This window comes from Pelophylax lessonae (assembly GCF_965119305.1).
Source record: "Pelophylax lessonae genome assembly, chromosome: 11".
Lineage (NCBI taxonomy): Eukaryota > Metazoa > Chordata > Amphibia > Anura > Ranidae > Pelophylax > Pelophylax lessonae.
In genome coordinates this window covers 10,408,584-10,420,855 of record NC_138778.1, presented here as the reverse complement: position 1 = coordinate 10,420,855, position 12,272 = coordinate 10,408,584, and positions in this window count along the sequence as shown.

Genomic DNA, 12,272 nt, shown 5'->3' with positions numbered 1-12,272 from the left:
AGAAGGAACCGATCAACTACACCTTACACCAATGGTGCCCAAAGAGGGGGACAAATCAAGTACACCCTTCACCAATGGTTCCCAATAAGGAGGAACCAATCAACTACACCCTACACCAATGGTGCCCAATGAGGGGGACCAATCAACTACATCCTTCACCAATGGTTCCCAATAAGGAGGAACCAATCAACTACACCCTACACCAATGGTGCCCAATGAGGGGGACCAATCAACTACACCCTTCACCAATGGTTCCCAATAAGGAGGAACCGATCAACTACACCCTACACCAATGGTGCCCAAAGAGGGGGACCAATCAACTACACCCTTTACCAATGGTTCCAAATAAGGAGGAACCAATCAACTACACCCTACACCAATGGTGCCCAAAGAGTGGGACCAATCAACTACACCCTTCACCAATGGTTCCCAATAAGGAGGAACTGATCAACTACACCCTACACCAATGGTGCCCAAAGAGAAGGTCCAATACACTACACCCTTCACCAATGGTTCCCAATAAGGAGGAACTGATCAACTACACCCTACACCAATGGTGCTCAAAGAGGGGGACCAATCAACTACACCCTACACCAATGGTGCCCAAAGAGGGGGACCAATTAACTACACCCTTCACCAATGGTTCCCAATAAAGAGGAACTGATCAACTACACTCTACACCAATGGTGCCCAAAGAGAGGGACCAATCAACTACAGCCTTCACCAATGGTTCCCAATAAGGAGGAACCGATCAACTACACCCTACACCAATGGTGCCCAACGAGGAGGCCCGATCAACTTCATCCTTTCTCAAGTGTGCCGAAAGAGGGGGACCAATCAACTACATCCTTCCACAAGTGTGCCTGATAAAGAAGGACCTATCAATTGACCCTATAGAAGAAGAACTCAGATAGTCTAATGAATGAAGGAACATACACTATATTATCAAAAGTATTGGGACGCCTGCCTTTACACGCATATGAACTTTATTGGCATCCCAGTCTTAGTCTGTAGGGTTCAATATTGAGTTGGCCCACTCTTTGCAGCTATAAAACCTATAACTCTTCTGGGAAGGCTGTCCATGAGTTTTGGGAGTGCTTCTTCTTCAAGAAGAGCATTTGTGAGGTCAGGCACTAAGGTTGGATGAGAAGGCCTGGCTTGCAGTCTCCGCTCTAATTAATCCCAAAGGTGTTCTATCGGGTTGAGGTCAGGACTCTGTGCAGGCCAATAAAGCTCCTCCACCCCAAACTCACTCATCCATGTCTCTATGGACCTTGCTTTGTGCACTGGTGCGCAGTCATGTTGGAACAGGAAGGGGCCATCCCCAAACTGTTCCCACAAAGTTGGGAGCATGAAATTGTCCAAAATGTCTTGGTATGCTGACGCCTTTACAGTTCCCTTCACTGGAACTAAGGGGCCAATCCCAACCCCTGAAAAACAACCCACACCATAATCCCCCCTCCACCAAATGATTTGGACCAGTGCACAAAGCAAGGTCCATAAAGAAATGCATGAGCCAGTTTGGGGTGGAGCAACTTGCCTGGCTTGCACAGAGTTCTGACCTCAATCTGATAGAAAACCTTTGGGATGAATTAAGAGCTCAGACTGCGAGCCAGGCCCTCTCATCCAACATCAGTGCCTGACCTCACAAATGCGATTCCGGAATTTTCAGTACCAAATGCGGTAACCCCCGAGCCACACTTACCTTCCCTGCGATCCCCCGCTGTCCTCCCCATCGTCCTCACACTCTCTCCCCGCTCTGTGCTCGGCAGATGCCAGCACCTGTCTTCCGTTTCTGTTGTGACGCAGAGGGGTGGAACCGGCGACAAATTCAAAAATGTAAAAACACTAAATGTCATGATACAAAACTGTGATCGGTAACCGATTACACTGTATCATCCCATTTCACCATAGGATTTCACCTGGTGACTTTTCCAGTGCCCTGCCTGTGCTTTTCTAGTTTTTTGTGCCTGGAAAATAGAGAACGACTATGGCGTCCAAAAGCGCTTTTAGGTGAACTGGAAAACAGCGACAGCGAAACGGAGTTACTTGAAGAACTGAGCGATAGCGATTGGTGGGAAAATTGGTCATCAGGTACAGAAAGTGAGGACAGCGACGATTCTGATGTCTCTTTCTGGCACATCGCTTGTGGAATTTGGGAAGTATATCAAATGATTCTTCAGAATTTCCAACGGAGTGGTGTGCCAGAAAGAGACATCAGAATCGTCGCTGTCGTCACTTTCCGTACCTGATGACCAATTTTTCCACCAATCGCTATCGCTCAGTTCTTCAAGTAGCTCCATTTCGCTGTCGCTGTTTTCCAGTTCGTCTAAAAGCGCTTTTGCGCAAAAAGAACGCTTTTTGGACGTCATGGTCGTTCTCTATTTTCCAGGCACAAAGAACTGGAAAAGCACAGGCAGGGCACTGGAAAAGTCACCAGGTGAAATCCTGTGGTGAAATGGGATGATACAGTGTAATCCGTTAGGATCCCAGCTTTCTATCATCTAATTTGGTGTATTTACAGTTTTTAAACTACCGCCGGTTCCACCCCCCTGCGTCGCAACGCTCGCAGGAGGGAACCGGAAGACAGGTGCCGGCATCGGCAGAGCACACAGTGGGAGGACTGAGGGGGAGGACGGCGGGGGATCGCAGGGAAAGGTGAGTTTTAAAATATAAAACAACAGATTTCCATGCAAAACAATGTACCGCTTTTAGCACAGAATTCCTGACATAATCAGACCGTCAGGAAGGTTAAAGAAAGTGAGAAAATACAACTTCTATGTTAATGCTACCAGCAGAAAACATCCTATATGTCATTTTTTTTTTTTGCCCACAATTCTACCATATTGCCATAATTAGTGTCCAAGGTCACACAATCATAGCGTGCAATCATAGAACCCGTACGCAGCAGCTGATCTAATCCTAATGAATACAAATAAGAAAAGGGGAAAGGACCGTCTTAGTTTCCATCCCTGTATCACCTCTACAGATATATCGCTTGCAGTGGCTGGATTTGTTCTGTAGTGTTAAATGAAGATATTTTAGTTCTGTGAGTGGTAAGACGTCTTCGACACTACAAGACAAGTCCAGTGGAATGTGACCGAATACCATTGGAGGTACCACAAGCGGGATAGTGGGAAACTTCATATGAACATTGACAGAAATGTTCGCACTTTGTCTCCTGTTGGCTGAACATTCTGACTCCATCAGTTTAGATGTATGTCATGGAAATGATAGATGAAATATGATCAATTAAATAGTAGTAAGCTGTCACAAAAGATTTACATTGGTGGAAATTGGTGGAAACGATTTAAAATTAAAAATGTTTTTTAAAAAAGTATCAAATTGTAAAACTATCGGCAAAATAAAAAACAACATGGGACGCCTGCCTTTACACACACACATGAACTTTAATGGCATCCCAGTCTTAGTCCGTAGGGTTCAATATTGAGTTGGCCCATCCTTTGCAGCTATAACAGCTTCAACTCTTCTGGGAAGGCTCTCCACAAGGTTTAGGAGTGTGTCTATGGGAATGTTTGACCATTCTTCCAGAAGCCCATTTGTGAGGTCGGGCACTAATGTGGACGAGAAGTCTCTGCTCTAATTCATCCCAAACGTGTTCTATCGGGCAGACTGGCAGGGGCAATGTGCTGTGGTCTCAGTCAGGTGCAAGTACTTATGGGTGGCTATGCAGGGGTTTCAGGGAGATGACCCAAGGCAGCATAGCCACCCAATAGGGAGAAGTATAGTAGGAAATATTGTCAAGTAGATCTTCTGTTGCCTGGAGTGACCTGGGAAAAAAAAAAGACTGAGCACATCTCTTACATAGTTACAAAGTTAGTGAGGTTGGAAAAAGACATCAGTCCATCCAGTTCCACCTATGATGTGTGTGTGTTTGCTGTTAATACATTGTATACCCCTGAATGTTGTGGTCTTTAAGGTGCCCATTTAAAAAAACTATTGTGGCTCCCTGCTTATACCACTTATTGTAGAAGAGAACTCTACATCCTTACCGCTCTGACAGTAAAGAACCCATTACGCAGTTTAAAGTTAAATCGTTTTTCTTCTAGTTTTAGTAAATGCCCCCGTGTCTTTTTGAATTTCCTTTCTCTGAAAAGATTGTTCCCTATGCTAAGGTCACCAGTACAGTATTTGTACATTGATATCATATCCCCTCTCAAGCGTCTCTTCTCCAGAGAGAATAAGTTCAATGCTTGCAGTCTTTCCACATATACCGGTGTTTTCACTACTAAAGTCTTGTATGTGGTCCCTTAACATCCCCTCCAAAATCTTGCAGACTACTGATGTTAGGCTAATTGGCCTATAGTTACCCGGGATATATCTCAGCCCCTTTTTTTAATATCGGTACCACATGGGCTTTTTTCCAATCAGCTGGCACCATTCCCGTAAGTAGACTATCTGTAAAGATCAAGAACAATGGTCTGGCACCTGGCTGAGTTCTTTAGAGACCCTCAGGTGCAAGCCATTCGGTCCTGGTGATTTATTAATGTCAAGTTTTTCTAGTTTAGTTCTTAGTCTGTCTTCTGTTAACCATTGGGGTACTTCCTGAGGTGTATTATTTATTTTAATATTACAAACTGGGTTAGAGTAGCCCCCTAATTCTTTTGTGAAGACTGAAGAGAAGAGTTTCACCTTCTCTCTGTCCTCTGTGGCCAGATTTCCTTCGTCATCTTTTATGGGGCCAATGTGTTCTGGTCTCCCTTTCTTACTATTTATATACTTAAAGAATTTATTGAGGTTTTTTTTTACTCTCTTCTGCTATGTGCCTTTCGTGTTCTATTTTAGCTGCCTTGATTTCACCTTTACATTTTTTATTGCACTCTTTTTATAATGCTTGAATGCTGCCAATGACCCCTCATCCTTGTATTTTTTGAAGGCCCTTTGTTTATTTTTAATATGCCTTTTTATAATGGAGTTTAGCCACCCAGGGTTTATTTTAGCTCTTTTAAACGTATTCTCCTTTGGAATGCACTGGCCAATCCCTTTGTTTAGTATGTTCTTAAAGCACTCCCATTTTTCCTCCGTGTTCTTTGTTCCTAGGGTTCTATCCCATTTTATATTGTCTAGCAAAGAGCGTAGTTTAGTGAAGTTGGCTCTTTTGAAACTCAGTGTCCTTGTGTTTCCTATTTCTATGCTTTATACTGAAACTAATTGACCTATGGTCACTGTTTCCTACGTTGCCCCGTATTTCTATATCTGTGAGCAGGTCTGTATTGTTAGTAATTAGTAGGTCAAGTACCGCATTGTTTCTTGTCAGTGCGTTCACCATCGGACCCATGAAATTGTCCTGCAGAACATTTAGGAACTTGGATGAATGTGTGGTTCCTTCTGCCCAGTCTATATCTGGATAATTAATGTCCCCCATTATAATTATATTTCCCATCCTTGGTACCATTCCAAGCTGTGATAGGAGGTCTGCCTCCCCCTCCTCCCTCTGGTTTGGGGGCCTATAGCATACGCCCAATATTACTTTCCCCACAGTGCCTTCCCTTTGAAGTTCCACCCATAGGGATTCTACCTCCTCCCTAGCTCTATTATTAATACCATCCCTCATATTTACCTGCGCATATTTTTTTTTTTTCAATATACAGACATACCCCTCCCCCTTTTTTACCTTCTCTATCTCTGCGATAAAGGAAATACCCCTGAATGGTCGCCAACCAATCATGAGAGCTGTCAAACCAAGTCTCTGAAAATCCCACAAAATGAAAATCCTCCTCATACATTAGCAGCTCCAGCTCTTCCATCTTGTTGGCCAGACATCTAGCATTGGCATACAACCCGCTTAGTTTTGTCCGGTTGCATACTATATCCTTCCTCGATGTTTTGAGGCTGCAATCTCTAAGCAAGTAAATGAGGCTAACACAATGTAAAGAATGTTTTAGGAGTTTAATAATACTTCAAACTAATATCCATCAAGGCCTATCCTGTCCACAGGGTGACAACACTGACGGGAAAAATAAGCAGCATTGTCACCCTGCTACAGGATGTAGAAACTGGAGAGATCTGCTGGTAAATAAATTATACTATGGGGAGGACTCGGAAAAAAAAAGTACTGCTGCGTTAATGATAGTGAATGAAATTAATTCGTAGCACTGTAACCCTAGAATTGGCTTATTGGTGTTACTATCCAGTAGTGCTGCAGTAGTATTAATAAAGGGTGTCAGGATTCTGGGTGTGAGGAAAGCATACTTTAATCTCATTTTTGAAAACCAGAGTGTGACGGTGTTCACCGTCACTGGGAGTGAAAGACAGATAATTAATGGTTTGAATTGCTTCAGATGGGGCAATAATATTTGTCAGCAATATCTTCATATAGAAATATGAAGATTTAATCCTACTTTACACTGGGAGACTTAGACTGTTATAGACCATTGCCATGAAGTCTGACTCCTAGATAATGTGTATTCTGTGCGCTTGTCTGTGAGAGAGACACACAGACTGTCATTGGCAGACTTCCCTATTGTTTGTGTATTGAAATGGAATGTGGATGTGGATTGTGCCTGTCCCATTGTTAAATGTTAATGACCTCACCAGACGGCTAGATAATTAGTTTAGGTTAATTTTGTTCCTGTATACACTTTCATCTGCATATGCTACTATAATCAGCCAGAGGGGAGGGATTGTGTACACTGTATGGGAATGACTGAGTGTAAAAGCCTGTTTGTGAATGTCATGTCCTGTTCTGTTCTCCACAAGGTCCACCTGGGCGGTAACCTTGTGGGGGAAAACTGTAAAAAAGTCTGTTTCTTGTTCAATAAAGAGATATACTTCACCCTCAATCTAGAGTCCTGTCTCTCATTGGGGGATGCTGCTACAAGGGATTGCTATGCTCTTCATACTCCCTTGGATAATCACTAAGCTCTTGTACGAGCTTGTGTAAGAGCTTGTTCCTGCTGCACTCTCTGAGGAAAGAGAGGTTCACCCATTGGAACCTGGAGCCTTGTCATAGGTCCAGGGTGGGTAGGGGACGGTGAGACCCCAACCAAGCTGCGGCGGTTCGTGGGGTCTGAGGTGGTTATGGTGTCTGGTGGAGTGCTTGGAGCCCTCGGGAAGCACTAGGAGTATCCGTCAACCGAGGTATGGGTCCGTTACACAGAGTTTAGTGTCACTTACTTTAAATATTTTTAAAATTTGCAAATGAATGCACTTCCTGAATCTTTGCGTAAATCAGGATGACCTTTCCATTCACTGGCTGCTTCCTTGGATGTCTCTGACACATCCCAGGATGTAGTACATTGATGTTGCAACAAAAGTTTCACGAATGCGTAAACTCAGAGCTCTCCTGTCTCTGGCACTCTATGGGTACGGGCCTATGCAGGGGGAGCTTGCATCATGCACAACCACATCAGAGGTCTCTGCCAGGTTCCATAGACTTGACAGGGAGCTGCAGTCTGCGCATGCGTGGGATATCATTCCAAGATGGTGGCGACGTACAACTGATTTAAAAATGAAAGGAACACTTTAAAAAAACATCAGTTTCGCAATGGGGAAAAATCTCATGCTGGATATCTATACTGATATGGACTGGGTAATGTGTTAGGATCTATACTGGTATGGACTGGGTAATGTGTTAGGATTTATACTGGTATGGACTGGGTAATGTGTGAGGATCTATACTGGTATGGACTGGGTAATGTGTTAGAATCTATACTGGTATGGACTGGGTAATGTGTTAGGGTCTATACTGGTATGGACTGGGTAATGTGGTAGGAAGGAAAGGATGGCACATTGTTTGATGGAAACGAAAGTTATTACCCTACAGAGGGCTGAAATCAAAGACACCCTGAAAATCAAAGTAAAAAAATAATGCAGCAGGCTAGTCCATTTTGCTGAAATTTCATTGCAGAAACTCAAAATGCTACTCAGTAGTTTGTATGGCCCCCACAAGCTTTTTTGCATGCCTGACAACATCAGGGCATGCTCCTTATGAAACAACGGATGGAGTCCTGGGGTATTTCCTCCCAGATCTGGACCAGGGCATCACTGAGCTCCTGAACAGACTGAGGTGCAACCTGGCGGCATCGGATGGACTGAAACATAATGTCCCAGAGGTGTTCTATTGGATTTAGGTCAGGAGAGCTTGGGGGCCATTCAATGGTATCAATTCCTTCATCCTCCAGGAACTGGCTGCATACTCTCACCACATGAGGCCGGGCATTGTTGTGCACCAGGAGGAACCCAGGACCCACTGCACCAGTGTAGGGTCTGACAATGGGTCCAAGGATTTCTTCCCGATACCTAATGGCACTCAGGTTGCCATTGTCTAGCCTGTAGAGGTCTGTGGGTCCCTCCATGGATATGCCTCCCCAGACCATCACTGACCCACCACCAAACTGGCCATGGTGAACAATGTTACAGTCAGCATAACGTTCTCACGGCTTTTCCAGACCCTTTCATGTCTGTCACATGTGATCCGGATGAACCTGCTCTCATCTGTGAAAAGCACAGGGCACCAGTGGTGGACTTTCCAATTCTGGTGTTCAATGGCAAATGCCAATCAAGCTCCATGGTGCCGGGCAGTGAGCACAGGGCCCACTAGAGGACATCAGGCCCTCAGGCCACCCTCAGTAAGTTTGTTTCTGATTGTTTGGTCAGAGACATTCACACAAGTGGCCTGCTGGGCTCTGGCAGTGCTCAACCTGTTCCTCCTTGCACAAAGGAGCAGATACCGGTCCTGCTGATAGGTTAAGGACCTTCTTTGGCCCTGTCCAGCTTTACTATAGTAACTGCCTGTCTCCTGGAATCTCCTCCATGCTCCTGAGACTGTGCTGGGAGACACAACAAACCTTCTGGCAATGGCACGTATTGATGTGCAATCCTGGAGGAGTTGGAATGGCTGTGCAACCTCTATAGGGTCCAGGTATCTCCTCATGCTACCAGTAGGGACACTGACTCTGACACTGACCAAATGAAAAACTAGTAAAAAACAACCAGAAAAGATGAGTAGAGAAAAAAATATCAGTGGCCTCCACCTGTAAAAAACATTCCTGTTTTGGAGGCCATCTCATTGTTGCCCATCTAGTGCACCTGTTGTTAATTTCATTAACACCAAAGCAGCTGAAACTGAACAACCCCCTCTACTACTTAACTGACCAGATCCTTATCCCAGGAGTTTGTTGACTTCATGCTATACTATGATTAAAATGTGTTCCTTTAAAAAAAAATTTTGAGCAGTGTGGAAGAACTTTTGAGCTCAGAGGAGCAAACTTGCAATTATTATTTTTTTTTTTTTTTCACATAAAGGAACAATTATTAGGGACTAGAAATAAAATTGTAGCTAATGAGCATAACCAATTTACAAAGAAAACTGTAAATCTTGAGTTTGTATTTTAGTCACCGAGAGCCATCAGGATATGAGAAGACCGAAGGATGGGAACACAAACAAATTACCGGTAGCTAAGAGCTGGGCAGAGAGCAGCTGCAAGATGAGCAGCTTGTGAGATGGAAATGTGAGAGCAGTCAGTTAAGGACACGGTTCCTGCTGGGCTCAGGACATGAGATCCGGAATGGAGGGAGTGCTGGGGCCAGGAGCCAGGAACATCATTACTACCAATGTCCAGAGGAGAAGGCCTGGGTGCGAAGTGTTGAACACTATTATATTAAGTTCTAACAGCACTCATGGGCTACTGCTTAGGGCGTCAGGGTTAGAGGGGCAACAAGTCTGTTAAAAGCTGAACTCTGAGTACAAATCTCAGTTTAAATATATTTCTTAATACCCACAGAGGATATAAATCCATTATGTGAGCAATAAACGTCAAACTCAGATAATATCTTGAAAAGTAGCAGTGATGTCATCAATGTGCTGTACATAGCCCGTGCAGATAACAGAGCTGTGGGAGGGGGCCACCCATTACAGGCTGCCTGCAGAAAACTACAGGAGGGGAGGAGACGAGACCAGTCACCCTGCACAAGGAGAGGGAGCAGCAGTGAGAGGTCTTTATTACAGGAAGTCTCACATTGGATTACTGCACAGATCTGGAAGAAATATGCAAAGTACACTAAGATGTTTGGTTATTCTGAAGTGTGGCTTTAACCCCTTCCCAAACGCCTGCCGCAGTTATACCTGACAATTGAGTGCACAGGCATTTAGTTCAGCCCTGGTGATTGGCAGAGGAGAGGGCCTCGGTGCATGCTGGGATACTGTATAAATACCAAGGGCATTTGTACAGTATCCAATGTACATAGTTCCAGGTTCCAGTTGGAGTATCCCACTATTCCCTTCTTTCATCCAAGTTCCAAAATATACACCAAAAAAACAACACCCCTGGACTGTTTATTGAGTGACGAGCCATCGAGAGTAAGGATGAATGTGTGAACTGTACCGAATGGCCAAGTGAGAGTTGTCCTTATCAACTGTAAATAGTTCAAGTTGGAATATCCCACTATTCCCTTCTCCCATCCAACTTCCACAATAAATATAAAACCAAATTCCCTGGACTGTTTATTGTGTGACGAACCATAGGGTGTAAGGAGGGATGTGTGAATTGCACCATAAGTGACTGTATTCTGGTAATCAGAGGAGGCCCAACAACTCATCATACAGCAAGCCCCCCGGGGACAGTGCTACAGCAGTAAGAAATGAACATTGAGCTTTGCGCCTTCACACCTCAAATCAGCCCAATTCTTGCACTATAGACTTCAGATCACCCCATTTCCTGCACCTTCACATGTCGGATCAGCTCCAATTCCTGAACCTTCACATCTCAGATCACCCCAATTCCTGCACCATCAAACCTCAGATCACGCTCAATTTCTGTAGCTTTAGATCTCAAATAGGCCCAATTCCTGCACCTTCATACCAGAGACCAGTCCAAATTATTTCACCATCAGACCACAGATCACCAATTTCTTGCACGTTCACACCTCAGATAACCCCAACTCCTGAATCTTCATATCTCAGATCACCCCAATTCCTGCACCATCATACCTCACATCAGCTCAATTCCTGAATCTTCACGCTTCAGTGCAGTCAAAATTCCTGGACCTTCATACCTCCGATCACCTAATTCTTGCATCTTTTCATCAGATTACCCAAATTCCTGCACCATTACATCACAGATCAGCCCGCTTCCTGTACCTTCACACCACAAATCACCCCCATTCTTGCATCTTTACACCCCAGATCACCCCCAATTACTGTACAATCACACCTCAGATTAGCCCCAATTCCTGAACCTTCACACCTCAGATTACCCCAAGTCCTGCACCATCACACTTCAGATCAACCCAATTCCTGCACCATCACACCTCAGAACACCCCAATTCCTGTACCTTCACCCCTCAGATCATCCCCAATTCCTGCACCTTCACACTACAAATCAGCCTAATTCCTGCAGCATCATACTTCACATCACTGCAATGCTTGCACCTTCACACCTTAGACCAGCCTCAAATTCTTCACCATCAAACCTCAGATCAAACTCAATTTCTGTAGCTTTTAGAACATAAATAAGCCCAATTCCCACACCTTCCTACCTCGGATCAGTCACCATCAGATTTTAGATCAGCCCCAACTAATGTACCTTCACACCCCAGATCAGCCCCAATTCTTGATCCTTCAAATCTCAAATCAGCCCTAATTCTTGAACCTTTACACCTTGCATCTTTACACCCCAAATCACCCCAACTCCTGCACCATGACACCTCAGAACACCCCACTTTCTGCATCTTCACACCTCAGAACACCCCACTTTCTGCATCTTCACACCTCAGAACACCCCACTTCCTGCACCTTAACACCTTAAAACACCCCACTTCCTGCATCTTCACAACTCAAATCAGCTCATCTACTGCACCATCATACCTCACATCAACCCAATTCCTACACCTTTACACCTCGGGTCAGCCTCAATTTTTGCACCTTCATATCTCGGACCAGTCCCGATTTCTGAACCTTTTTTCTTCAGATCACCTCAATTCTTGAACCTTCACACCTCAGCTTTAGATCTTAAATAAGCCCTATTCCTGCACCTTCCTACCTCAGATCGGTCCAAATTTCTTCACTATCAGACCTCGCATTAGCCCGAACTCCTGCACCTTCACACTACAAATTAGCCCCTGCACCATCACACCTTGGATCATCCCCAATTCTTGCATCTTTACATCCCAGATCACACAATTCCTGTACCATTACACCTCAGAACACCCCACTTCCTGCACCTTCACACCTCAAAACACCCGACTTCCTGCATCTTCACACCTGAGAACACCCCACTTCCTGCACCTTCACACCTGAGAACACACCACTT